Source organism: Lithobates pipiens, unplaced genomic scaffold, assembly GCF_037356315.1.
Source record: "Lithobates pipiens isolate NorthernLeopardFrog02 unplaced genomic scaffold, aLitPip1_a1.2 Scaffold_22, whole genome shotgun sequence".
Lineage (NCBI taxonomy): Eukaryota > Metazoa > Chordata > Amphibia > Anura > Ranidae > Lithobates > Lithobates pipiens.
The window spans coordinates 90746119-90773905 of record NW_027507784.1 but is presented as its reverse complement, the minus strand read 5'-3'; the positions used below and the strand labels follow the sequence as shown (position 1 = coordinate 90773905).

General features: G+C 47.6%; 1 protein-coding gene across 1 annotated transcript in view; it reads left to right on the top strand.

Moving 5' to 3' along the window:
* IHH (Indian hedgehog signaling molecule) overlaps positions 1 to 27787 on the top strand; it is a 166927-nt gene that overhangs the window by 133821 nt on the left and 5319 nt on the right. The window lies entirely within an intron of this gene.

Sequence of the window (27787 nt, the reverse complement as noted above, 5' to 3'; positions counted from 1 at the left end):
CAGGGTCCTCATTTACTTTCTGGACCGAGATGTAGACTCAGAGGTGACACAATCATGTAAATCCTGGTGCATGTGTCTGACACAGATCAGCCCCTGTTGCAGTCTCTCATTGTGTGACTTTCTATGAAGTTACAATGTTGCAGTCTGATCACTGGGGGGAGAGGAGGAAATTCTCCTTCCTGCCTGCAGCAGACTGATGGCATCATCGCATCTCCTAGGTGAAGTCACTGCTGGACTTCAGCTCGAGGACAGCTTTTTTAATGACAAACGATGGAGCTTTCCTGAAAAATGATCCTGTTGCTGTGTATAGTGACATGTTAGGAATTTATTAATAAAGACTAAAATACTTTCCCTGAAAGGCCCACTTTATGCTTACAATAAAATAATGTATCTGATAAGGGAAATGTATATTCTGCCTGCAGCCAGCAATCACAATCCAGCTGTTATTTGCTCCAGGAAAAGTTGCTTGGAGGATATTGACACTTTCCATTTAGATGCATTCTATATCAGTGGCGGCTGGTGCTCAAAAGTTTTGGGGGGTGCAAACAAATTGAAAAATTCTGGAAAAAAAAACCCATCAATTGGAGCCTCACTGTATCATCAAACGCAACCACTGTGGCATCAAACACAGCCACTGTGCCCATCAGTTGCTGCCACTGTGCCATCAAACACAGCCACTGTGCCCATAAATTGCCGCCACTGTGCCATCAAACGCAACCACTGTGCCCATCAAACGCAGCCACTGTGCCATATCAAACACTCCCACTGTGCCCCATCAAATACAGCCTCACTATGCCCCTCAAATGCAGTCTCACTGTGCCCATAAAATGCAGCCTCACTGTACCCATCAAATGCAGCCACACTGTGCCCATCAAATGCAGACTCGCTGTGCCCTACCAAATGCAGCCTCACTGTGCTCCATCAAACTCAGCCACTGTGCCTCCCTGCCCGCCGGCTGCACTTACCCTGTCTTGGTGGCGCTGGGACAGCTCCTCGATGTCTTCTCCTGTCCTCTGCTATGATTGAACGCCTGATAGGAATCCAATCACAATGCCTGTCGTTTCAGCCAATCGGGTGACGGGTAACAGATCCGAGCACCTGATTGGCGTAGAGAAGGCTTAGTGTTAGGAAAGCGAATATTCATTCACTTTTCTAACACAGCTGAGTGGCCTGCGAGTGCCCAGCATGGCGCTCGCAGGTCACTTTTTTTTTTTTTACGCCTATTAAAGCCTATGGCTCTAATCACGTGCTGAAAGGGGTCGGGCGCCTGAATAGGGGGTGGCAGCCATGGATAGATTCATGCAATGCATGAATCTATTTATTGGTGCTAGAGGAGTGGCTGGAGAGAGGTGACGGCGTCTGTGCGCCCTTATAGGTGCACCGCCACTGTTCTATATACGAGTTTCATCTGGACCAGTGGCAGCCCATCCATTAGGGGTGCCTGGGCGCTGCCCCCTCTGCCCACGCCACCCCCTTATATGCAATGGATAGATTCATGCATAGCATGAATCTATCCACGGCCGCCGCTGCCAACCCCCTATTCATGCATCTGGCCCCTTTCAGGGCACCGGGCACATGAATTACAGTGGCGGTGTTTTTTTTTTTTTTTAAGCACCCGATTAGAGCCAGAGGCTCTAACAGGCTTAAAATAGGGGGGACTCGGGTCGCAGGGAATGCGCTCGGAGCCCACCCAGGTATGTTTTAACAGCGAATTAATATTCGCTGTTGAAATGCTGATCCTGAATCCGGCCAATTAGAAGCGTGTGTGAGATCTGTTTTCTGATTGGCTGAAAAGGGAAAACTCCTGATTGGCCACCGAAGAGGAGGGAGGAAATGGAAGCTGCCGCCGCTGTGATGACCTGTGTAGAGCAGGAGAACGGGAGGCCGCCGAGCAAGGGTAACCCGCTGGTGATAGGGTAAATAATGCTTCCAACAGAACGGGCGGGGGGAGGGGGATTGGCGTACTGTTTGCTGACCCCCCCAAAAAAAAAATTCCATCGGCCGCTACTGATCTGGAAAATTATAAAATATCATATATGACTAAAGTGGCTGTAAAGGCATTCGCTGCAAATCCGCACTGCATCAAAATCACTACCTGTTCATTGGAACTGATCGCGGAGTTTATGTTAAGTTAACGACACCCCACAGTCAGTTTGCAAAACGCATCGCAGTTAGCAGAATCGAATAGCATGAGTGTGAACATCCATAGTAGTAAAGTAAAAAAAAAGCAAATTTTTGCATTTAAAAGTGTTCCTGACCCTTCCCAAAAATGTAGCGGCTGAAAAAAAGCATAGATGTGAACTTGTCGCATAGGAAACCATGTTAAATGAACTGCAGTGCGTTTCTGCAAAAAGCACCAAAAACGCATAGGTGTGAACCAGACCTGACTGTGTTGATAGTGGAATCAAGTGAACTGAATGGTGATTCATACTAATGCGTTTTTTGATGCGTTTTGCAGAAATGCAGGGAATTTTTTTAACATGAGTTCCTACGGATCACGTTCACATCAATGCATTTTTGTGCCTCTGCGTTTTTGGAAAGGGTTGGGGACCTTTTTACCTGCAAAATGCAGTGTTTTGCATTTAATAGACTTCAGTGGACCCTCCTCCAAGTACCGCATTTTTACCACATCCAAGTACTGCGATTTTGACATGATTTGCAATTTGTGTTTTTTTTTTAGCTGTACATTCACTATATATAACTGGTTGCTAAGGAGGGGGCAAGGAAGCCGTCCGCCACGTCCTTAACAATAGATGAGTCATCAGCTGTCAGCGGACTTACCCACCAACAGCAGAATGTAAAAAAAAGAACTCCCCCCTACCCCGAATCACTTTGCTCCCAAGTTGATGGGGATAAGGGCCTCATCCCAACAACCCTGGCCGGTGGTTGTTGGGGGTCTGCGGGCCCCCTCCTTAGCAATCGGCTGTATACAGTGTTAAAAAAAAACACAAATCGTGGCAGAAAGCACAGCAAAAAGCACTGCAGAAATGCTCAAAAGCAACCCCAGACCCATCTGGGGCACCTGCCCTGGGCATCTGTAGCATGTCCGCAGTCTTTGATTGTCTCCTGTAGCATGTCAGCAGTCTGTGGTCATCTCCTGCAGTATATTTGCAGTCTCTGATCATCTCCTGTAGTTTTTGTATTAATGTGCCGCTTTACTTGCTCAATTATTTGGGATTGCTCCACTTCTCAGTGAGTGGTAATAATGTGCATTAACCTGTAGCAACCGATCAATGAACAGTAGTGATCTGCAGTACTCTCCAGCAACCAATCAGTGAGTGGTAATGATGTGCTGTAACCCCTAGCAACCAATCAGTGAGTGGTAATAATTTGCAGTAACCTCTAGTAACTAATTGGCAAGCAGAAATTATGTGTTGTAACCTCTAGCAACCAATTGCAATTGCTGCGCGATCTGCTGCAGTAAACTGATTCTGAGTCCACCTGCTATTTTTTTGTATGTCTCAGAATGGGGGGGGGGGTGGGGGGGGGGGCAGGAAAATGTTTGCCCAGTGCCCAATCAATATTAAAGATGGTCCTGATCCTCCCCTCAGACAGACAATGCTGCTGTCCAAAGCAGGGGCGGCCCGTCCATTAAGGGCGCACGGGCCCCCCCTGTCCATCGCGCCTCCCCTATCCATGCGTCCGGCCCCTTTTAGGACACCGCTGCATGCATACCAAGGGGGAGAGGCTGTTTTTTGAAGCACTGATTAGAGCCAGAGGCGCTAATAATCTTCAATATAAGTTGGGCTCGGGTCGCAGAGAATGCGCTCTCAGCCCACCCAGGTGAGTTACAACAGTGAATGAATATTCGCTGGACCGACTGGCAAACACTGGCTGGGTGTTTGTTTGGCACCCCCCCCCCCCCCCCCCCCCACCAAAAAAAACAACAACACCAGCTGCCACTGGTCCAAAGGTGAGTCAGGTGCCGCACCTCTAAAAAGTGATCCGCGCTCAAATCGCTTTTCAGGGGCATTTGAGGAGGTAATATTTCACCTTTTTAACGCCTTTTTTTTAACCTATTTCCTGCACCATCGCGCTGCAAATGCATACATTGCACCTAGTTGGGTGGTTGCAGCAAGGCAAGCGCCACGTGCAAGCATCCTATAATTTGCATATGTCATTTTTTATTTGTGTCCAGAGTTTCACTTTATTTCCAGAAATAATAAATAAAATAATAATAAATGCAAATATTAGCATTCATGTTTTCCTTTTGAATTAGAAAACAGCTGCTTCATTCAAAAATAATTGAAGACGTGCAGAAAACCGCCTCTCTCCGCTGTTCTCTGGAGGTTTTGGCAGGTGACAATGTTACAGGTATTTGCAGCTGGAAATATAGAGATAACCTCCCGCATGCACGGACAGATTTCCTATCAGTCTATCCTTCCTTTTAGGTTCTCCTCTATCAGCTTATAAAGAGCGCCATAAAACGGTTTATTATTATAACAGGGGGGGTATATAGTATAAACCATTCCATGTCCCCATCCCAGTGCTCCCAGTATAGTGTCAGTACAGAGTGGTGCAGCATTTAGTGAGTCTCACCCTCACTTTTGCTGGCTTTTTTTGTGGGTAAAAATGAGTTGGGTGTAAGGGCCCATTTGCACTACTGCAACGTGCGGTAATGCATATAGCAGACATTGCCTAATTTTGAATGGCACCCCATTGCACTAAGGCCACCCAGGCCTAGGGCGCACTGCTGCCTAGAGCGCCTGGCCACTGGTGTTTCTACTCTCTTCTCTCTGCAGAAAGCAACTAAGTCTAAGCATCAGCAGGAAGCCATCGCTCCATTCACACATAGTGTCAGAGGCGCAGCAGCGGCAAAGAACTATGTCTGTGTCCCGACTCCCGAATGAATAGAAGCAAGCAAACATTGATTGATGGGCGCTGGTAGGCTGCATTTGATAGGTGCTGGTGAGGTTGCATTGATGGGCACTGGTAGGCTGTATTGATGGGTGTCGGTAGGCTGTATTGATGGGCACTAGAAGGCTGTATTGATGGCCACTGGTGAGGCTGCATTTGATGGTTTCTGGTAGGCTGCATTGATGGGCGCTGGTGAGGATGCATTGATGGGTGCTGGTGAGGCTGCATTGATGGGCGCTGGTAGGCTGCATTGATGGGCACTGGTAGGCTGCATTGATGGGTGTCGGTAGGCTGTATTGATGGGCACTAGTAGGCTGTATTGATGGTCACTGGTGAGCTGCATTTGATGGGTGCTGGTAGGCTGCATTGATGGGCGCTAGTAGGCTGCATTGATGGGCACTAGTAGGCTGCATTGATGGGTGCTGTTGAGGCTGCATTGATGGGCATTGGTAGGCTGCATTGATGGGCACTAGTAGGCTTCATTGATGGGTGCTGGTAGACTGCATTGATGGGCACTAGTAGGCTGCATTGATGGGCGCTGGTGAGGCTGCATTGATGGGTACTAGTAGGCTGCATTGATGGGCACTAGTAGGCTGCATTGATGGGCACTGGTAGGCTGCATTGATGGGTGCTAGTGAGGCTGCATTTATGGGCGCTGCTAGGCTACATTGATGGGCGTTTTTAGGCTGCATTGATGGGCACTAGTAGGCTGCATTGATGTGTGCTGGTAGACCGCATTGATGGGCACTAGTAGGCTGCATGGATGGGGCTGGTGAAGCTGCATTGATAGGTACTAGTAGGCTGCATTGATGGGCACTAGTAGGCTGCATCGATGGGTGCTGGTGAGGCTGCATTGATGGGCGCTGGTAGGCTGCATTGATGGGCACTAGTAGGCTGCATTGATGGGTGCTGGTAGGCTGGATTGATGGGCGCTGGTAGGCTGCATTGATGTGTGCTGGTAGACTGTGTTGATGGGCACTAGTAGACTGCATTGACGGGTGCTGGTGAGGCTGCATTGATGGATACTAGTAGGCTGCATTGATGGGCGCTGGTAGGCTGCATTGATGGGTACTAGTAGGCTGCATTGATGGGCATTAGTAGGCTGCATTGATGGGCACTAGTAGGCTGCATTGATGGGTGCTGGTAGGCTGCATTGATGGGCGCTGGTAGGCTGCATTGATGTGTGCTGGTAGACTGTGTTGATGGGCACTAGTAGGCTGCATTGATGGGCGCTGGTAGGCTGCATTGATGGGTGCTGGTGAGGCTGCATTGATGGGTACTAGTAGGCTGCATTGATGGGCACTGGTAGGCTGCATTGATGGGTACTAGTAGGCTGCATTGATGGGCATTAGTAGGCTGCATTGATGGGCACTAGTAGGCTGCATTGATGGGTGCTGGTAGGCTGCATTGATGGGCGCTGGTAGGCTGCATTGATGTGTGCTGGTAGACTGCATTGATGGGCAGCCACTGTCAATCACTGCTATGGCTTTTGCTCTGTGCCCCTCTCCTGCTTCCCCCCCCCCCCCCCCCCCCAAATATACAGCACCAGCCACTGTCTATCTATCCAATTCTATATATCTTCCTATCTATTTTATTCTATTTCTCTTATTCTGTCTATCTTATATAGTAGACTGCATTGATGGGCGCTGGTGAGGTAGCATTGTTAGGTACTAGTAGGCTTCATTGATGGGTGCTGGTAGACTGCATTGATGGGCACTAGTAGGCTGCATTGATGGGCGCTGGTGAGGCTGCATTGATGGGTACTAGTAGGCTGCATTGATGGGCACTAGTAGGCTGCATTGATGGGCACTGGTAGGCTGCATTGATGGGTGCTAGTGAGGCTGCATTTATGGGCGCTGCTAGGCTACATTGATGGGCGTTTTTAGGCTGCATTGATGGGCACTAGTAGGCTGCATTGATGTGTGCTGGTAGACCGCATTGATGGGCACTAGTAGGCTGCATGGATGGGGCTGGTGAAGCTGCATTGATAGGTACTAGTAGGCTGCATTGATGGGCACTAGTAGGCTGCATCGATGGGTGCTGGTGAGGCTGCATTGATGGGCGCTGGTAGGCTGCATTGATGGGCACTAGTAGGCTGCATTGATGGGTGCTGGTAGGCTGGATTGATGGGCGCTGGTAGGCTGCATTGATGTGTGCTGGTAGACTGTGTTGATGGGCACTAGTAGACTGCATTGACGGGTGCTGGTGAGGCTGCATTGATGGATACTAGTAGGCTGCATTGATGGGCGCTGGTAGGCTGCATTGATGGGTACTAGTAGGCTGCATTGATGGGCATTAGTAGGCTGCATTGATGGGCACTAGTAGGCTGCATTGATGGGTGCTGGTAGGCTGCATTGATGGGCGCTGGTAGGCTGCATTGATGTGTGCTGGTAGACTGTGTTGATGGGCACTAGTAGGCTGCATTGATGGGCGCTGGTAGGCTGCATTGATGGGTGCTGGTGAGGCTGCATTGATGGGTACTAGTAGGCTGCATTGATGGGCACTGGTAGGCTGCATTGATGGGTACTAGTAGGCTGCATTGATGGGCATTAGTAGGCTGCATTGATGGGCACTAGTAGGCTGCATTGATGGGTGCTGGTAGGCTGCATTGATGGGCGCTGGTAGGCTGCATTGATGTTTGCTGGTAGACTGCATTGATGGGCAGCCACTGTCAATCACTGCTATGGCTTTTGCTCTGTGCCCCTCTCCTGCTTCCCCCCCCCCCCAAATATACAGCACCAGCCACTGTCTATCTATCCAATTCTATATATCTTCCTATCTATTTTATTCTATTTCTCTTATTCTGTCTATCTTATATAGTAGACTGCATTGATGGGCGCTGGTGAGGTAGCATTGTTAGGTACTAGTAGGCTGCATTGATGGGCACTGGTAGACTGCATTGACGGGTGCTGGTAGGCTGCAATGATGGGCACTAGTAGGCTGCATTGATGTGTGCTGGTAGACCGCATTGATGGGCACTAGTAGGCTGCATGGATGGGGCTGGTGAAGCTGCATTAATAGGTACTAGTAGGCTGCATTGATGGGCACTAGTAGGCTGCATCGATGGGTGCTGGTGAGGCTGCATTGATGGGCGCTGGTAGGCTGCATTGATGGGCACTAGTAGGCTGCATTGATGGGTGCTGGTAGGCTGGATTGATGGGCGCTGGTAGGCTGCATTGATGTGTGCTGGTAGACTGTGTTGATGGGCACTAGTAGACTGCATTGACGGGTGCTGGTGAGGCTGCATTGATGGATACTAGTAGGCTGCATTGATGGGCGCTGGTAGGCTGCATTGATGGGTACTAGTAGGCTGCATTGATGGGCATTAGTAGGCTGCATTGATGGGCACTAGTAGGCTGCATTGATGGGTGCTGGTAGGCTGCATTGATGGGCGCTGGTAGGCTGCATTGATGTGTGCTGGTAGACTGTGTTGATGGGCACTAGTAGGCTGCATTGATGGGCACTGGTAGGATGCATTGACGGGTGCTGGTAGGCTGCATTGATGGGTGCTGGTGAGGCTGCATTGATGGGTACTAGTAGGCTGCATTGATGGGCACTGGTAGGCTGCATTGATGGGTACTAGTAGGCTGCATTGATGGGCATTAGTAGGCTGCATTGATGGGCACTAGTAGGCTGCATTGATGGGTGCTGGTAGGCTGCATTGATGGGCGCTGGTAGGCTGCATTGATGTTTGCTGGTAGACTGCATTGATGGGCAGCCACTGTCAATCACTGCTATGGCTTTTGCTCTGTGCCCCTCTCCTGCTTCCCCCCCCCCCCCAAATATACAGCACCAGCCACTGTCTATCTATCCAATTCTATATATCTTCCTATCTATTTTATTCTATTTCTCTTATTCTGTCTATCTTATATAGTAGACTGCATTGATGGGCGCTGGTGAGGTAGCATTGTTAGGTACTAGTAGGCTGCATTGATGGGCACTGGTAGACTGCATTGACGGGTGCTGGTAGGCTGCAATGATGGGCACTAGTAGGGTGCATTGATGGGTGCTGGTGAGGCTGCATTGATGGGTACTAGTAGGCTGCATTAATGGGCGCTGGTAGGCTGCATTGATGGGTACTAGTAGGCTGCATTGCTGGGCATTAGTAGGCTGCATTGATGGGCACTAGTAGGCTGCATTGATGGGTGCTGGTAGGCTGCATTGATGGGCGCTGGTAGGCTGCATTGATGTGTGCTGGTAGACTGTGTTGATGGGCACTAGTAGGCTGCATTGATGGGCACTGGTAGGCTGCATTGACAGGTGCTGGTAGGCTGCATTGATGGGTGCTGGTGAGGCTGCATTGATGGGTACTAGTAGGCTTTTGCTCTGTGCCCCTCTCCTGCTCCCCCCCCCCCCCAAATATACAGCACCAGCCACTGTCTATCTATCCAATTCTATATATCTTCCTATCTATTTTATTCTATTTCTCTTATTCTGTCTATCTTATTTTATCTATCTATCTCTCTTAATCTGTCTATATATCTCTCGTAATCTATCTATCTATCTATCTATCTATCTATCTATCTCTCGTATTCTTTCTTTCTATCTCTCTGAATCCCGGATTGCGGGAAGGCACCTGTCATGTTCCTCTGCCCTGTAGCTGTTGTTTTCCATGGCAGGCCTCCTTGTCAGGGCGAGGGTTAATGGGTGACATAAGGCACTGTGACAAAGGTGAACGGTGTCACGTTCTGCCATATCCGGTACATTGCAGACGATGGGCTTGTAAATGGAGATGATTTTTGCATATCTCGATTTTTCAGCAATTAGTGGTTAATGATTAGATGTAGCTGAGGGCGAGCTGGTCCGGGCAGGTCTCATCCTGCTGTGAGCTCACAGTGTGCGGAGGAGGAGGTGCACGGCAGGACCTGTACACCGCACTACACCGTCCTCTTCCCGGAGTCCATGGGGCTCATTTACTAAACACTGTTCACTTAACAATGTGAATATGGTGGCGCTGCATTCACCTAGAATACCCAATCATGTGCTGGGAAAAATCCTGTTCTTTTTTTTTTCCAATTTTCCTTACACGTGATTGGGTGATCAATGTAAACGCAGGATTAGCAATATAGCATTTGTTTATTTATGGGTAAATATATAGCGCAGAACATTTACACAGTGCTTTACATATATACTGTATATGTATTATATATATAATTATATTCACACCAGTCTTTGCTCTTAGTGGGCCTACACTCAGGTCCATATCTCACATGATGTACACATATTAGGGCCAATTAAAGCAGAGGAAACCTACACAAGCACTGGGAGAACATGCAAACTCCATGCAGAGATAGAAGTGCTAACCGCTAAGCCATTCATGTTTGTTTTAGGGAAGCTACAATGCTTTTTAACCTTTATGTGTGGCGGCTTTAACCCTCACATTCCGCGCAGAGGCGTCCATGGGCTACCACGGTTTCTGTGCCGAGAGCGTACTCTTAGATGGCTCTCAGTCTCTAGTCATGATTGGGAGCCGGCAGGACGGGCTCTCGATCATGTGACCACTCAGTCACATGATCGAAAAGGAGAGTGTGCCCCGTGCATAGCTCCCAACTGTCCCCGATTTCAAGGGACTGTCCCTGATTAGGAGCAATGTCCCTCTGTCCCTCTTTCCCCCTCTTTTGTCCCTCATTTTGGTCTGATCTATATAGATGTATATAAAATGCACTTTTTATCTTTCAAAAAGTGTTTTCCAGTGCTAAACCTTTCATCCGATTTCTAAATTGCTGCATTTGTAAATTTGAAAAGCCAATATAAAGGAATAATAGTGGCAGGGTTTTTTTTCAGTGGGAACACGGGGAACGCAGTTTCAGCACCTCCACCACTGAATGTATGTAATGGTAAGGAGTGCTGGGTTGTGCTACAGTGTATATTGATGCTAGCTGCTGATGGATCTATTGTTGCTGGAGGGGATCTATTTCTGCATACGGGTTGATTGCTGCTGGGGAGGTCTATTGCTGCTGGTGGGGGATCTATTGTTGCTGGGGTTAGTCTTATGTTGCGGTGGGGTCAGTTGTCGCTGGGAGGGATCTACTGTTGAGTGAGCAGTCTATTATAGCTGGCTGCTAGAGGGTCTATTGTTGCTGGGTGGTATTTTGTTGTTGGCTGTTAGGGGTTTATTTTACTGCTTTTCTTGTTGTCAATAACACATTCCATACAATTTACTTAGTACCACAAAGGTTACTTGGCTCTGTATTCTCTAAAAGGGGTAGTGCTGGGAGGTGGGTAGGGGGTGGAACTGAGAACTGGTGCTCAGAGGTAGGTAGGGGCAAAGACAATGGGTAATTCCCAAAAGGGGGAATTCCTGCACCTATTCTCTGAGAAAAAAAGCACTGGTGGATTTAAAGCGGAGTTCCGCCAGAAAAAAAAAATTAAAGTCAGCAGCTACAAATACTGCAGCTGTTGACTTTTAAAATAAGAACACTTACCTGTCCAGGGCGCCCACTATGTCAGCACCCAAAGCCGACCCGTCCCTTGGCTCCCGGGTGGAGGCGCCGCCATCTTCAGTAAGGGAATCAGGAAGTGAAGCCTTACGGCTTCACAGCCTGGTTCCCTACTGCCCATGTGCAAGTCGCGCTGTGCGTTTTGAGTGGTCGCTGCTGTCTTCTGGGACATGTGCGTCTACCAGAAGGGGGAGGAGGGGCCGGACATGGCGTAGATCTCCGAGGATACTGCGGCGATCTTTCGCCAGAAGTGAGAGCAAATACCTGTATTAGACAGGCATCTGCTCCCCCCCCCCCTCTCCACCCCTGAAAGGTGGCAAATGTGACACCGGAGTGGTGGAGGAATGCAGACAGGGGGAGTTCCATTTCTGGGTGGATCTCTGCTTTAAAATAAAACATTTTGTTTGTTAATTCTCCTTTTAAAGCGGGAGTAAACCCGCAGATGTTTTTTTTTTTTTCTACCTGCAAAGGAAAAGGCATAATGAGCTAGTATGCACTGCATACTAGCTCATTATGAAATACTTACCTTAGAACGAGGCCCCGACATCTGGTCCGATCCACGCCAAGGGAGCTGACATGCTCCCTCTGCGTTTCTTCCGGGGATCGCGGCTCCGGCGCTGTGTGTGGCCGGAGCCACTCACAGCGTGCGCGCGGGAGATTTCATCACAGCCGGGTCCGGCCACTGCCGGGCTTTCAGCCAAGAATCCCCTTGTGCGCATGCGCCGCTGCAGTCAGCGGCGCATACTAGAGCTGCCACGACGCGTCAACGTAGTCGACTACGTCGACTAAGAAAATACGTCGACGTGCGTGCAGGGCGTCGATGCGTCACAGTGGGTGCAGTGCTTAGCATTTACCGCTCTCCCCTCCGTGCCGCCATCCCCCTCTCTTCTCCCCCTCCTTGCCGCCGTCCCCCTCTCTTCTCCCCCTCCGTGCCGCCGTCCCTAGGGGTGCAACGGATCGTCACCGATCCGTGCACACATGCCGCGATCCGCGGAGCGCTCCGCGGTCTCGGCCTTAGGAGAGGCCGCGGCTTCGGCCTAGCTCCGAAGCAGCGGCCATCTTTCTACACCCAGGCGTTTACAATGTGATCGCTCCAATGGAGCGATCACTTGTAAACAAACTGGCGTCATGACATGACGCCGGTTTCTCTCTCCCCTCTCTGTATGGATCTGTGCAGTGGAGGGGAGAGGTCGGATGGATGCAGCCATCCCGCCCTACCATGCCATGCTCTACTCTGCCCTACCATGCCATGCTCTACTCTACTCTGCCCTGCCCTACCATGCTATACTCTGCCCTGCCATGCCATGCTATACTCTGCCCTGCCATGCCATGCTATACTCTGCCCTGCCATGCCATGCTGTACTCTGCCCTGCCATGCCATGCTGTACTCTGCCCTGCCATGCCATGCTGTACTCTGCCCTGCCATACTCTGCCCTGCCATGCCCTGCCCTGCCATACCCTGCCGTGCCATACCCTGCCCTGCCCTACCCTGCCCTGCCATACCCTGCCCTGCCATACCCTGCCCTGCCCTGCCATACCCTGCCCTGCCATACCCTGCCCTGCCATACCCTGCCCTGCCATGCCCTGCCCTGCCATGCCCTGCCCTGCCCTACCCTGCCCTGCCCTACCCTGCCCTGCCATACCCTACCCTGCCCTGCCATACCCTGCCCTGCCATACCCTGCCCTGCCATACCCTGCCCTATACCCTACCCTGCCATACCCTACCCTGCCCTGCCATACTCTACCCTGCCATACTCTACCCTGCCATACTCTACCCTGCCATACTCTACCCTGCCATGCTCTACCCTGCCATACTCTGCCCTGCCATGCTCTACCCTGCCCTGCCATGCTCTACCCTGCCCTGCCATGCCCTGCCATGCCATGCCCTGCCCTGCCCTGCCCTGCCCTGCTATGCCCTGCAATACTATACTATACTCTGCCCTGCCCTGCAATACTATACTATACTCTGCCCTGCAATACTATACTATACTCTGCCCTGCCCTGCAATACTATACTATACTATGCTATGCTATACTCTGCCCTGCAATGCCCTGCCCTGCAATGCCATGCCCGCCAATATTCTGCCATGCCCTGCCCTGCCCTACAATGCTCTGCCCTGCAATGCTCTGCCCTACAATGCTCTGCCCTGCAATGCTCTGCCCTGCAATGCTCTGCCCTGCAATGCCCTGCAATACTCTGCCCTGCCCTGCAATGCCCTGCCCTGCAATGCCCGCCAATACTCTGCCCTGCCCTGCAATGCAATGCCCGCCAATACTCTGCCCTGCAATGCAATGCCCGCCAATACTCTGCCATACAATACTCTCAAGGTTATCCAAAGGATGAATTAGCTAATCAAAAAAAAAAAAACACTCGATTCATTAAAAAATAAAAAATAAAAAAATAATCGGATAGTCGTTGACTAATCGAAGAAATAATCGATAGATTAGTCGACAGACAAATTAATCGTTAGTTGCAGCTCTAGCGCATACAGAGGGGAATATCTCCTAAACCGTACAGGTTTAGGAGATATTTTTTTTACCTACAGGTAAGCCTTATTATAGGCTTTCCTGTAGGTAAAAGTAAAAAAAAATGACTATACAACCACTTTAAGGGGTGTGTGGCAGGGGGCGTGTCCTATGCTTACATACATTTGCTAGTAGGTGTCCCTCATTCCCAGCTCCAAAATGTTGGGGGGTACGCCTGTGCACTGCCCGTGGTGTGGGCTGATTGCACTGAATAGAGTAGCCACTAGGGGGCGCACAATTGTAAGATCCAGACTGTCATGCAAATGGCAGGGCATGGGGATCAAGGAACCACCTGTTTTTTTTTTTTTACCACCCCCCACTACCCCACTGCAGGAAGTGCACCATTTAAAACATGAGGAACAATGGTATGTACTATACAGAGGTAGGGTCGCCACCTTTTCTTCAAGTCAAACCCGAACACTTTCGCGGAGCACGCTAATTTTTTTTTTATAGTATAAACTTCATATATATTTTGCCTTTAAATAACATTTCTAATCATATGAAGTTAATAACAAGAGTCCCCCCCCCCCTTTACATCAGAGTCCACAGAGTTCCCCTTTTTCATCTGAACTCGCAGAGTTTCACTGTAAGGGGGGTCTCTGCAGACTCTGATGTAAGGGAGAACTCGGAGGCCTCTAACATAAGGGATGCTCTGGGAACCCTGATTTAAGGGGGAACACTGAGAACTCTGATGTACGGAGAGGACTCTAATATAAGGGGGAACACTGTGGCTTCTGGTGTAAAGGGGAACTGTGATATAAGGGGTGCTCTGAGAACCCTGATTTACCTTAGTGTGGTCACTCAGAGGCAGGAGAGAGAAGGGGGGAGACTTCAGTGACAGACAGGGACGGATGGTGAGCTCACTCACCCCTTGGAAGTCAGAACCTCTTATCCAGATGTATCCAAGGCTGCTGAATTGAAATTTTCCAGACCCAACTTTCCTTTTCTGAGGCACAGCGCCGGGGATTGGAGCGTGGGCAGACACAGAGGGGTAGGGGTAGGAGGATGAGGTGCTGATCGAGCCCTCTCTCCTCTCCCGTCTGTGTGTGTGTGTGTGTTTGGGGGTGGATTGTTAGTGCTGGCTTTGGGCAGTGTGAAAGAGTGTAACAGACACTCTCAGCCTAGACAACTGCAGCCAGCAACCCTGCTGGGAAGCCATAGTCCAGTCAAAATAATGTGTCCGGGTTTCAGACAGTCTGAAACCTGGACACATGATTCCAAACCCGAACTGTCCGGGTGAATGCTGGACAGGTGGCAACCCTATACAGAGGTCATGGAATTGCATGGGGGACAGGGTTGCCAACCTCCCGCAGCATTTTTTTACTGACAAAACATTTAAAATTTACTTGCGGAGCACATTTTTTTACTGGCGACCTGAGAAATTGCAGAACTCCTATTGAAAACGAGCACAATGAATATTTGAACAGTATAAACATAATATGGAAACACTGACAATACCGATAACAAAGTCATTTGCTTGATTTACACTTAAAAAGTCAATACAGCATGAAACGATCAGCCCCTGATATTTACTGGCAGTTGTAAAAAAAATCACAGATTTTTACAAACGTTCAGTAAATTTACTGGCGGTTGGCAAACCTGATAGGGGAAGGTTGTAAAATCTTGCTGAAGGTGAACTTGCACTTTCAAATCTTTGATTTTTTTATTTTTTTTTCCGAATCTTTTATTTAACCAAAAGACAAGACTCACAGAGCTAACACAATGAAGGATTATTATTTTATGCTTTTATCTGCAATTCTCATTTAGTTTGGTGACAGGTTCTCTTTAATTAGTTTGGTGTGCAATACCTGCCATGCGGTATGAATGAGCAGGAAGATCTGTAAGATGGCATTGCATGTTGTGGATGATGGACAGGACACGACTTGACTGGTGGCCGGCCTGCCCGGGGCTGCAAGGACGGGGCGGGGAGGTTAGGTGGGGACAGATGGTGGAGGGGAAGCGAGGAGTGAAGAGGAGGACAAGGTAGGGACAGGCAGGAGGTGAGGGGAGAGGGAGGAGAAGGCTGGCCGGCTCTGCGCTGACTCCTGCCAGACTGCTCCCGCTGTGGTTACTTGCAGCATCTTAAACCCACATCCCGAGACCACAGGGAACACATCGCCCAGCCCAGCAAAACAAGACGGATATTAAAAATAATCACAGTTAGGACCTTGGAAAAGTTCAAAACGACCTGATCACCTATATTTAAACCAAAAGCAAACAGGGGTTTGAGGCGTGTGCGCCGGAGGGGGGCAGAGGGAGGGCGCCGCTCCTAAACAGCACCGTTTACTTACCAGAGGTAATGCAAGGATCATGGTACAGCTTCCAGCTGCCAATCAGAATCCGGCTTTGCATCGTCCAGTACTGAAATGTAATTGGTTACTATGGGGTTGATTTACTAAAGGCAAATCCACTTTGCACTACAAGTGCACTGCAAGTACAATGGAAGTGCTGGATCCGAAGGGGACATGCAAGGAAAATAAAAAAAAAACAGCATTTTAGCTTGCACAGGATTGGATGATAAAATCAGCAGAGCTTCCCCTCATTTCAGATCTACACCTTAGATTTACAGCGACTGCACTTCTAAGTGTAGTTTCAAGTGCATTTGCAGTAGACTTGTAGTGCGGAGTGGATTTGCCTTTAGTAAATCAACCCCTATGTATTTATTATGCATACATCACCTCCGCAGCTTGATCCAGTAGTGTCTATGGATGCCCTGTAAGTATAAGGGCCCATGCACCCTATAGTGCTGTGTTCTTGCATGCTTTACCGCAATGCCCATGAATGTGTTGGTGCAATGGCATTGCCATGTTTTCTGAATGGGACCCCAATGCTTCTTCCCACAGACATGCGTTGCAGCCAGGGTGGATTCGATTTAAATCACTAGTAAAAAGGCTTGAGTTGAAACAACTCGATTTAAATCATAATTTTGAAAGAGCAACTGTCCTCTCTGTCCCACAACTGTCATCTCTGTCCCACAACTGTCATCTCTATCCCACAACTGTCATCTCTGTCCCACAACTGTCATCTCTATCCCACAACTGTCATCTCTGTCCCACAACTGTCATCTCTATCCCACAACTGTCATCTCTGTCCCACAACTGTCATCTCTGTCCCACAACTGTCATCTCTGTCCTGCAACTGTCCTCTCTGTCCCACAACTGTCATCTCTATCCCACAACTGTCATCTCTGTCCCACAACTGTCATCTCTGTCCCACAACTGTCCTCTCTGTCCCACAAATGTCATCTCTGTCCCACAACTGTCATCTCTGTCCCACTACTGTCATCTCTGTCCCACAACTGTCCTCTCTATCCCACAACTGTCATCTCTGTCCCACAACTGTCATCTCTATCCCACAACTGTCATCTCTGTCCCACAACTGTCATCTCTATCCCACAACTGTCATCTCTGTCCCACAACTGTCATCTCTATCCCACAACTGTCATCTCTGTCCCACAACTGTCATCTCTGTCCCACAACTGTCATCTCTGTCCTGCAACTGTCCTCTCTGTCCCACAACTGTCATCTCTATCCCACAACTGTCATCTCTGTCCCACAACTGTCATCTCTGTCCCACAACTGTCCTCTCTGTCCCACAAATGTCATCTCTGTCCCACAACTGTCATCTCTGTCCCACTACTGTCATCTCTGTCCCACAACTGTCCTCTCTATCCCACAACTGTCATCTCTGTCCCACAACTGTCATCTCTGTCCCACAAATGTCATCTCTGTCCCACAACTGTCATCTCTGTCCCACTACTGTCATCTCTGTCCCACAACTGTCATCTCTGTCCCACAACTGTCATCTCTGTCCCACAACTGTCATCTCTGTCCCACAACTGTCCTCTCTATCCCACAACTGTCATCTCTGTCCCACAACTGTCATCTCTATCCCACAACTGTCATCTCTGTCCCACAACTGTCATCTCTGTCCCACAACTGTCATCTCTATCCCACAACTGTGATCTCTGTCCCACAACTGTCATCTCTGTCCCACAACTGTCCTCTCTGTCCCACAACTGTCATCTCTGTCCCACAACTGTCATCTCTATCCCACAACTGTGATCTCTGTCCCACAACTGTCATCTCTGTCCCACAACTGTCCTCTCTGTCCCACAACTGTCATCTCTGTCCCACAACTGTCCTCTCTATCCCACAACTGTCATCTCTGTCCCACAACTGTCATCTCTGTCCCACTACTGTCATCTCTGTCCCACAACTGTCCTCTCTGTCCCACAACTGTCATCTCTATCCTGCAACTGTCCTCTCTGTCCCACAACTGTCATCTCTGTCCCACAACTGTCATCTCTGTCCCACAACTGTCCTCACTGTCCCACAAATGTCATCTCTGTCCCACAACTGTCATCTCTGTCCCACTACTGTCATCTCTGTCCCACAACTGTCCTCTCTATCCCACAACTGTCATCTCTGTCCCACAACTGTCATCTCTGTCCCACAACTGTCCTCACTGTCCCACAAATGTCATCTCTGTCCCACAACTGTCATCTCTGTCCCACTACTGTCATCTCTGTCCCACAACTGTCCTCTCTATCCCACAACTGTCATCTCTGTCCCACAACTGTCATCTCTGTCCCATTACTGTCCTCTCTGTCCCACAACTGTCATCTCTGTCCCACTACTGTCATCTCTGTCCCACAACTGTCCTCTCTGTCCCGCAACTGTCATCTCTGTCCCACAACTGTCCTCTCTGTCCCACAACTGTCCTCTCTATCCCACAACTGTCATCTCTGTCCCACAACTGTCCTCTCTATCCCACAACTGTCATCTCTGTCCCACAACTGTCCTCTCTGTCCCACTACTGCCATCTCTGTCCCACAACTGTCCTCTCTATCCCACAACTGTCATCTCTGTCTCACAACTGTCCTCTCTGTCCCACAACTGTCACCTCTGTCCCACAACTGTCATCTCTATCCCACAACTGTCCTCTCTGTCCCACAACTGTCATCTCTGTCCCACAACTGTCCTCTCTGTCCCACTACTGCCATCTCTGTCCCACAACTGTCCTCTCTATCCCACAACTGTCATCTCTGTCCCACAACTGTCATCTCTGTCCCACTACTGTCATCTCTGTCCCACAACTGTCCTCTCTATCCCACAACTGTCATCTCTGTCCCACAACTGTCCTCTATGTCCCACAACTGTCATCTCTGTCCCACTACTGTCATCTCTGTCCCACAACTGTCCTCTCTGTCCCACAACTGTCCTCTCTATCCCACAACTGTCATCTTTGTCCCACAACTGTCATCTCTGTCCCATTACTATCCTCTCTGTCCCACAACTGTCATCTCTGTCCCACTACTGTCATCTCTGTCCCACAACTGTCCTCTCTGTCCCACAACTGTCACCTCTGTCCCACAACTGTCATCTCTGTCCCACAACTGTCATCTCTGTCCCACAACTGTCCTCTCTGTCCCACTACTGTCATCTCTGTCCCACAACTGTCCTCTCTATCCCACAACTGTCATGTCTGTCCCACAACTGTCATCTCTGTCCCACAACTGTCCTCTCTGTCCCACAACTGTCATCTCTGTCCCACTACTGTCATCTCTGTCCCACAACTGTCACCTCTGTCCCACAACTGTCATCTCTGTCCCACAACTGTCCTCTCTGTCCCACTACTGTCATCTCTGTCCCACAACTGTCCTCTCTGTCCCACTACTGTCATTTATGTCCCGCAACTGTCCTCTCTGTCCCGCAACTGTCATCTCTGTCCCGCAACTGTCCTCTCTGTCCCGCAGAACCGATTCAATCATACAGTTTGTAGTGTACACAGATTTGCAAAACGATGGGATAAAGGAATATTCCTGAACTTTGTTTTATCTCATGGTTACTGTGACATTGTGTGAATGCATCAATGCTCTGCATGTTATCTCAGCTTGGATTCACTGAATGAGTTTACCAAAAATTTAAATATTGCAGAATATAAAGCCTCATGCTACATAACTAAGCTCCATTTCATACTGAATAAACTACATTATTAATGTATCTTAAATAGAAAACTATCTTTAGATAGATTTTTACTCCAAGAGCATTTTATTAAAATAAATTTGATAAAAATCCAAAAAATCTGATTGAAATCCATAAAAATCTGATTTTTTTTTAAATCATCGATTTTGATTCCACCCTGGTTGCAACACAATAGGGGTTATTTTACGAAAGACAACTCCACTTTGCACTACAAGTGCAAACTACAAGTGCAAACTACAAGTGCAAAGTGCACTTGAAATTTTACTGAAAGTGCGCTTGGAAGTGCAGGTGCTCTAAATCTGAGGGGTAGCTCTGAAATGAGGGGGAAGCTCTGCTTTATAATCCAATCATGTGCAAGCTAAAATGCTGTTTTTTTTTTATTTTCCTTGCATGCCCCCCTCGGATCTACAGCGACTTTACTTCCAAGTGCACTTTCAGTGCAAAGTGAATTTTCCTTTTGTAAATAACCCCCTATGTCACAGTACATGTTGGCATTCATCATGGTTCCCTCAATGATCTGTAGCTCCCCAGTGCCGGCAGCACTCATGCAGCCCCAGACCATGACACTCCCACCACCATGCTTGACTGTAGGCAAGACACACTTGTCTTTGTACTCCTCACCTGGTTGCCGTCACACACGCTTGACATCCATCTGAACCAAATACGTTTATCTTGGTCTCATCAGACCACAGGACATGGTTCAGTAATCCATGTCCTTAGTCTGCTTGTCTTCCGCAAACTGTCTGCGGGCTTTCTTGTGCATCATCTTTAGAAGAGGCTTCCTTCTGGGACGACAGCCATGCAGACAAATTTGATGCAGTGTGCGGCGTATGGTCTGAGCACTGACAGGCTGACCCCCCATCCCTTCAAACTCTGCAGTAATCCTGGCAGCACTCATATGTCTATTTCCCAAAGACAACCTCTGGATATGACGCTGAGCACATGCACTCAACCTCTTTGGTGGACCATGGTGAGGCCTCCTGTTCTGAGTAGAACCTGTCCTGTTATACCGCTGTATGGTCTTGGCCACCGTGCTGCAGCTCAGTTTCAGGGTCTTGGAAATCTTCTTATAGATTAGGCCATCTTTATGTAGCGCAACAATTCTTTTTTTTTCAGATCCTCTTTGCGCTTTGCACTTGTAGTGCAAAGCAGATTTGCCTTTCATAAATAACCCCCAATGTGTCGCAACGCACTAACATGTTGCAGTGCACAGCAAGAAATTCTCTGGTTCTTTGGCAGCACCCTGCAATGCAGCTCTTGCTGCTGTGTGAGCCAATGAGGAGAGAGACCTGGGAGCCCCGCTGCTCCCATGAACATCTCTGGATCAAGATGGGGCTCGTGTAAGTATAAGGGGGGATTCAGGGAATTAATTGGGGGGGGGGGGGGTGTTAAAATAAATAAATAAATAAAACTTCTGCCTTTAGAATCACTTTACATTTCAAACACAAATCCCCCTAAATCACAATTCCTTGAGCACACCCCCAAATTTCTTATCCCCTGCTGCCCCCCAATTTCCCAATCCAAACACATAGTTACATAGTAGGTGAGGTTGAAAAAAGATACCAGTCCATCCAGTCCAACCTTTGTGTGTGTGGGTAAGTGTGCGTGTGTTTATGGCAGTAGTACATTGTATATCCCTGTATGTTGTGATCATTAAGATGCCCATCTAATAGTTTTTTTTTTTTTAAACTATCAATGTTTCCTGCTGAAACCACTGCCTGTGGAAGGGAATTCCACATCCTTGCCGTTCTGACAGTAAAGAACCCTCTACGTAGTTTAAGGTTAAGCCGCTTTTCTTCCAATTTTAGTGAATGGCTGCGTGTCTTTTTAAATTTCCTTTCACTGAAAAGTTTTTTTCCTATTGTGGGGTCACCAGTGCGGTATTTGTACATCGATATATTCACTCTCAATCATCTCTTCTCCATGGAGTCGTTCCTCATAGCTGAAGTCCTCCAGACCCTTTATTAGCTTAGTTACCTTTCTTTGAACTCGCGCCATTTGCAGCACATCCTTCCTGAGGACTGGTGGCCAGAACTGGACAGCATACTCCAGGTGCGGCTGGACCAGAGTCTTGTAGAACGGGAGAATTATCGATAACCACAGCGCCCAGGGCAGCCGTCCCTCCTGCCCACCCCTTATCCCAGCCCTGCTTACAGTGGTTATAACCCTCCATTACTTTATACAAAATGAAAAAATAAAAGTGTTTGCCTATAGTTCTACTTTAAAGTTATGAGAAGGGATAAGGTTAAGTGCTAGGATTAGATTCGCTGGTAAAGCTTGATTTGAAATATCTAGCGGTTAGGGGGTTAATTATTAGGGTTAGGCGAAGGATGGGTTAAAATGTATATAAACCCAATATATATTTTTGTTTTGTATGTTTGGCCCCACACTTTACAGTATACAGTTCTCTTTAACCACTTGACCACCAGAAGAATTTACCCCCCCCCCCCCCCCCCTTCACGATCAGGCCATTTTTTGCTATTCAGCACTGTGCTAATTCAACCACTTCAGCCCTGGAAAGGTTTCACCCCCCTTCCTGACCAGGCCATTTTTTTGCGATAGGGCACTGCGGTACTTTAACTGACAATTGCGCGGTCGAGCGATGCTGTATCCAAATAAAATTGATGCCCTTTTTTCCCACAAATAGAGCTTTCTTTTGGTGGTATTTGATCACCCCTGCGTTTTTTGTTTTTTTTTTGCACTGTAAACAAAAAAGGACAGACAATTCAAAAAAACAAAAAACAATATTGTTTACTTCCTGCTATAAAACACATCCAATAAAAATATTTAAAAAAAAATCAAATTTCTTCATAAATTTAGACTAATATGTATTCTGCTACATATTTTTGGTAAAAAAAAAAAAAAAGATTTATGGACTTTTTATTATTTATTTATTTTTTATTACTAATGCTGGTGATCAACGATTTTTAGCGGTACTGCGACATTGCAGCAGACAGATCGGACATCTAGCTGACATTTTTGACACTTTTTTGGGAACCAGTGAAATTATTACAGTGATCAGTGCTAAAAATATGCACTGACATTGTACTAATGACAGTGGCAGGGAAGAGGTTAACACCAGGGGCGATCTAAGGGTTAAATGTATTTCCTTAGTATGTTTCTAACTGTATGGGGGATGGGCTGCTTGGGTCAACACACAGATCCATCATAGCAGAAAGACAGGATCTCTGTGTGATCTGCTGGACCCACTGATTGACTTCCCCCCCGCTGGCCAATGCGCGCTCCTACAGAATGCCACATATGAGCCCGACGTACACCTACGGCGATTTGCGCAGCCGAGCCAACCTGCCACAGGATAACTGGCGATTGCAGGGTCATGCCACGCATTTGACCACCACTGGGTTTTTATTTTTTGCGATATAAACGAAAAAAAAAACAAAAAAAAAAGTTCTGCTATAGAACATAACCAATAAAAATGTTTATAAAAATCAAATTTATTCAGAAATTGTGGCCCATATATATTCTGCTACATGTCTTTGGTAAATGAAATCCCAATGAGTGTATACTGATTGGTTTGCGTGAAAGTTATTGCATCTGCAAACTATGGGATATTGTTGAAACTGGATTTTTTTTATTTTTATGCTATTATTGGCAATGATCAGTGACTTATAATGGGACTGTGATAGTGTGGCGGCCAATCTGACACTAACTGATGCTGGGGGAAACTGGCTGACACTGACATCAGCAGTGACACTTATACAGTGATCAGTGCTAATACTATACACCAGGGATATGCAATTAGCGGACCTCCAGCTGTTGCAGAACTACAAGTCCCATGAGGCATAGCAAGCCTCTGACAGCCACAAGCATGACACCCAGAGGCAGAGGCATGATGGGACTTGCAACAGCTGGAAGTCCGCTAATTGCATATCCCTGCTATACACTGTCACTGTACTAATGGCACTGGCTGGGATCTAGTCCGATCAAGTAGTTAAAAGTGTGCCTAACTACGTGTACAGTGTGCTGATTTTACTAAGAGATCTCTCAGTTTCTTATCCCTTCTTTGCAGGGATGAGAAACTGACAGATCATTCCCTCTGTACAGAGCTCTGCATTGTTTACCAACACAGGGCTCTGGGCTGTGATTGCACACAGCCAATCAGCATGTCCCGACCATGAATGAATGGCCCGGGACTTGTTGACAGACTCCCGATGTGTACAATCACAGCGGATGCCAGGCGGGGGGGGGGGGGGGGGCATACATACAAATATATGTAAGCTGATTTGCGTACAGAGTGAGACCTCTGGCTTTGTATTGTGGGAACACTCCCTGTGCCCTATAATATCCTTATATTGTACAGGGGTGGGCACATAATACTCATTATATCAGACAGCAGAGGTATAGCCTGTGCCCCCCTATTCTGAGATGTCTGCCTGACGGCATCATTGGTATAATAAGTGCCCACCGCAGCCTACACCCCGCTGCACCTGGCACCACTCCCGCCACCGCCGCCGCCAGATCGGTGCCCAGCTCAATATTTGCAGTATCTCCTTGTTTATGCTCCTAATTTTTATTTGTGGTTTGTGGGATGAGGGCAGCGTCCATTCTCGGGGCGGATGTGTTTGTACGCACACGGGGCCGATGACGGGCTATTTATTCTATCCTTTCTCTGTCTTCTCTCCATGGCTTCATCGACAACATTTTTATTTTGAGAATACCGAAAATACAGCTTTTTTTTCTCTTTTTTTAATTTTTTTTTTTGGTCAACATTTTTGGCATCAGAAAAAAAAATAGCAAAATAAAATTACTTAAAATAAAAGGTCAAAAACATCAATTTTTTTTTCTTCTGGGAAATGAGTTTCCTAATAAGTGTCATATGATTACTATTATTCTTGTTTTTCTAATTTTGGATGGCGAAGGTATAAAAATAATATGGAAATATTTGGTGTGAGAAATGGGCGGGGGGATGGCGGGAGTTGTTTGTCCCAGGATAAAGCCAACACTATTCGTTTTTTTTTTTTTATTACAGTGAAAAAGACCTGACAGCTCTGGTCGGAGCCGATGTACTAACAATCCGATGTTAGTACCGTGATCTTCCCTGCAGTTCTATTGTGTTCTGATAGGGGGACAGCCAGAACACTCGCTGATGGGGAGGGAGCCAGTCGGCTGCTGGTTTTCCAGCATGCTTGTCGGACAGAAGATGGCCGAACGGCCAGCTTCTATCGGACCGGCTGCTATAAACAAGGGCCAGATGTCAACATGGCTTAGGCTGCATTTACACCTGAGCGTATCATTTTCAGGCGGAAAGTCGCTTTTTTTACAGTGTTTTTGCTGCGATTTTGACACGATTTAGTACCGGTTAAAAGGTCACCAATGTAAAAAGCAGAAAAACGCCTGTAACCTGCCTAAAAGGAAGCTTTTGTACTTTTTTTAAGCTTCAGGCATTTTGCTTCAGGCGACAGAACACTCAGATGTGAACAAAGTAGAGCTGGGTGGTTTTCTCCAAAAATAAAAATTTTGATGGACACCCCGCCGGTCCTGAGGAGCTGCGGGCAGGAGTTTTTAAGCGAGGCCGCGGCTTCGGCCTAGTCCGCCGTGTCCGGCCTCGTGGACCAGGCCGAAGCCGCGGCCTCGCCTAATAACTCCTGCCCGCAGCTCCTCAGGACCGGCGGGATGTCAGCGCGGGTCATGGTGGAAAAAAATATATATATTTGCGGAAAAATTGAATCGATTTGACCTCTCAACTCGATTCAAGATTCAAATCGATTTTTTCCCCAGTTCTAGAACAGAGGCCATTTAAATGAATGGGATTTTGCTTGTTGGGGCGTTTTTTTTTTACTTTTGAGATGAGCGGTTTATGTATGTTTTACGGACTCAGGTGTGAATGCAGCCTCATGTTTTGCAAAATTGAAGGAAACCTGGCATAAAAATTCACCACCTTACCTTTGATACCTGGACCGCCCTTAGCACTGATCCTGGTACTTTCAAAAATGGAGAGCATCTGGCAGGCCCACGGTGGCCTTTAGTGGACCATTGCCAGGCCCCAGTGCTTCAATGGAGGGCCTGCTATTAAGCGTACAGCTAACAATACTGGGCTCAGTAGCAGCAGCATTTCAGAGATTGCAGCACGGTCGGTTTTTTGAAGGAATAGAGTTAAGATTGAATGTAAAGAAGAATTCCAGGCATGGATTTTGTTACATGGTCCATCTTGGATCAATGTAACTATGTATATACCATACCCACGGAAACCCTAGAAGCTGGAAATCCGTCTATAGACCCCGCTACTCCAGTGATCCCCACTATCCCATGCGGAGCAGTTGCCCTGCTTCAATGTAAAACCCAGGAGGTCCGCCGTTGGGCAGGGGAGCCATTTAGAGATCATTTTGCATGTTCTCAATGAATACAAAGCGTTTTCTGATCGGACGAGGTGGAGAATTGGGGTATTTCACTCTCCACCTTGCACAATCAGAGATTTGAAAATGCAAAGCGCTGTCTGAATGGTGCCCCTGCCCAGCGGCCAAGCTCCTGTGTTCCCAATGCTACAGGGCAGCCGCTCGGCACGATATAGTGGAGATCACAGGAGTAGTGGTGTCTATACAGTGATTTCCAGCTTCTAGAGGGAACCCACAGGTATAGTATATACATAGTTGCAGTGGGAATTATTATTTGATCCCCTGCAGATTGTGTAAGTTTGCCCACTTACAAAGAATTGAAGGGTCTATGATTTTTATAATAGGTGTATTTTAAATGATAGAGACAGAATATCAACCAAAAATCAAGAAAAAACACACAATACAAATGTTATAAATTGAGTTGCAGTTCAGTGAGTAAAATAAGTATTTGATCCCCAAGCAAAACATGACTTAGTACTTGGTGGAGAAACCCTTGTTGGCAAGCACAGAGGCAAGTCGTTTCTTGTAGTTGGTTACAAGGTTTGTACACATCTCAGAAGGGATTTTTTTCATCCAGATCTTCTCTAAATCCTTAAAATTTCTTGGCTGTCGCTTCGCAACTCGAAGTTTCAACTCCCACCATAAGTTTTCTATAGGATTAAGGTCTGGAGACTGGCTAGGCCACTCCATGACGTTAATGTGCTTATTCTTAAGCCACTCTTTTGTTGCCTTGGCGGTATGTTTTTTGGGTCATTGTCATGCTGGTAGACCCATCCATGACCATCTTCAGTGTTTTGGCTGAGGGAAGAAGGTTCTCATTCAAGATTTTACAATACATGGCCCCATCCATTGGCCCCTCAATGGGGCAAAGTAAGTCTATACCTTTAGCAGAGAAACAGCCCCAACGCATAATGTTTCCACCCCTGTGTCAGCATTTTTCTTTCTCTAAACACGGCGAATCAAGTTAATGCTAAATAGCTAAATTTTGGTCTCCTCTGACCACAGCACTTTCTTCCAATCCTTCTCTGAATCATTTAGATGTTCATTGACAAACTTCAGATGGGCCTGTACATATGCCCTTTTGAGGAGGGGGACCTTGCTGGCACTGCAGGATTCCAATCCATGGCGGAGTATTGTGTTATCAATGGTTTGTTGGGTGACTGTAGTCTCAATTGTCTTGAGATCATTCATAAGCTACTCCACCGTGTTGTCGGATAATCTGACCATGTGTGGGCTACATCAGACTTTTTCCGTCGGAATGTCCGACCAACAAAGTTTGAGAGCTGGATATAAAATTTTCCGACAACATGATCCGATCGGACTTTGTCCGATAGTTTGTAGAGAATTCCGATCGGACAAAGTGCCACGCATGCTCAGATCAAATTACGAGACCAAAGCTATTGGCTACTAGCCGCAACGTAGTCCTGTCGCAACGAATCACGTTCTGAACGATCGGATTTTCCGACAACTTTGTCCGACCGTGTGTATGCAACACCAGTTTCGGACAAAATCCGTTGGAAAAAATCCGACGGATTTTGTTGTCGGAATGTCCGACCGTGTGTACAAGGGCTAAGAGCTGTGAAGTTGTTAAATTGTCTTCCAACATGGCTGGTTTTGCACAAAGA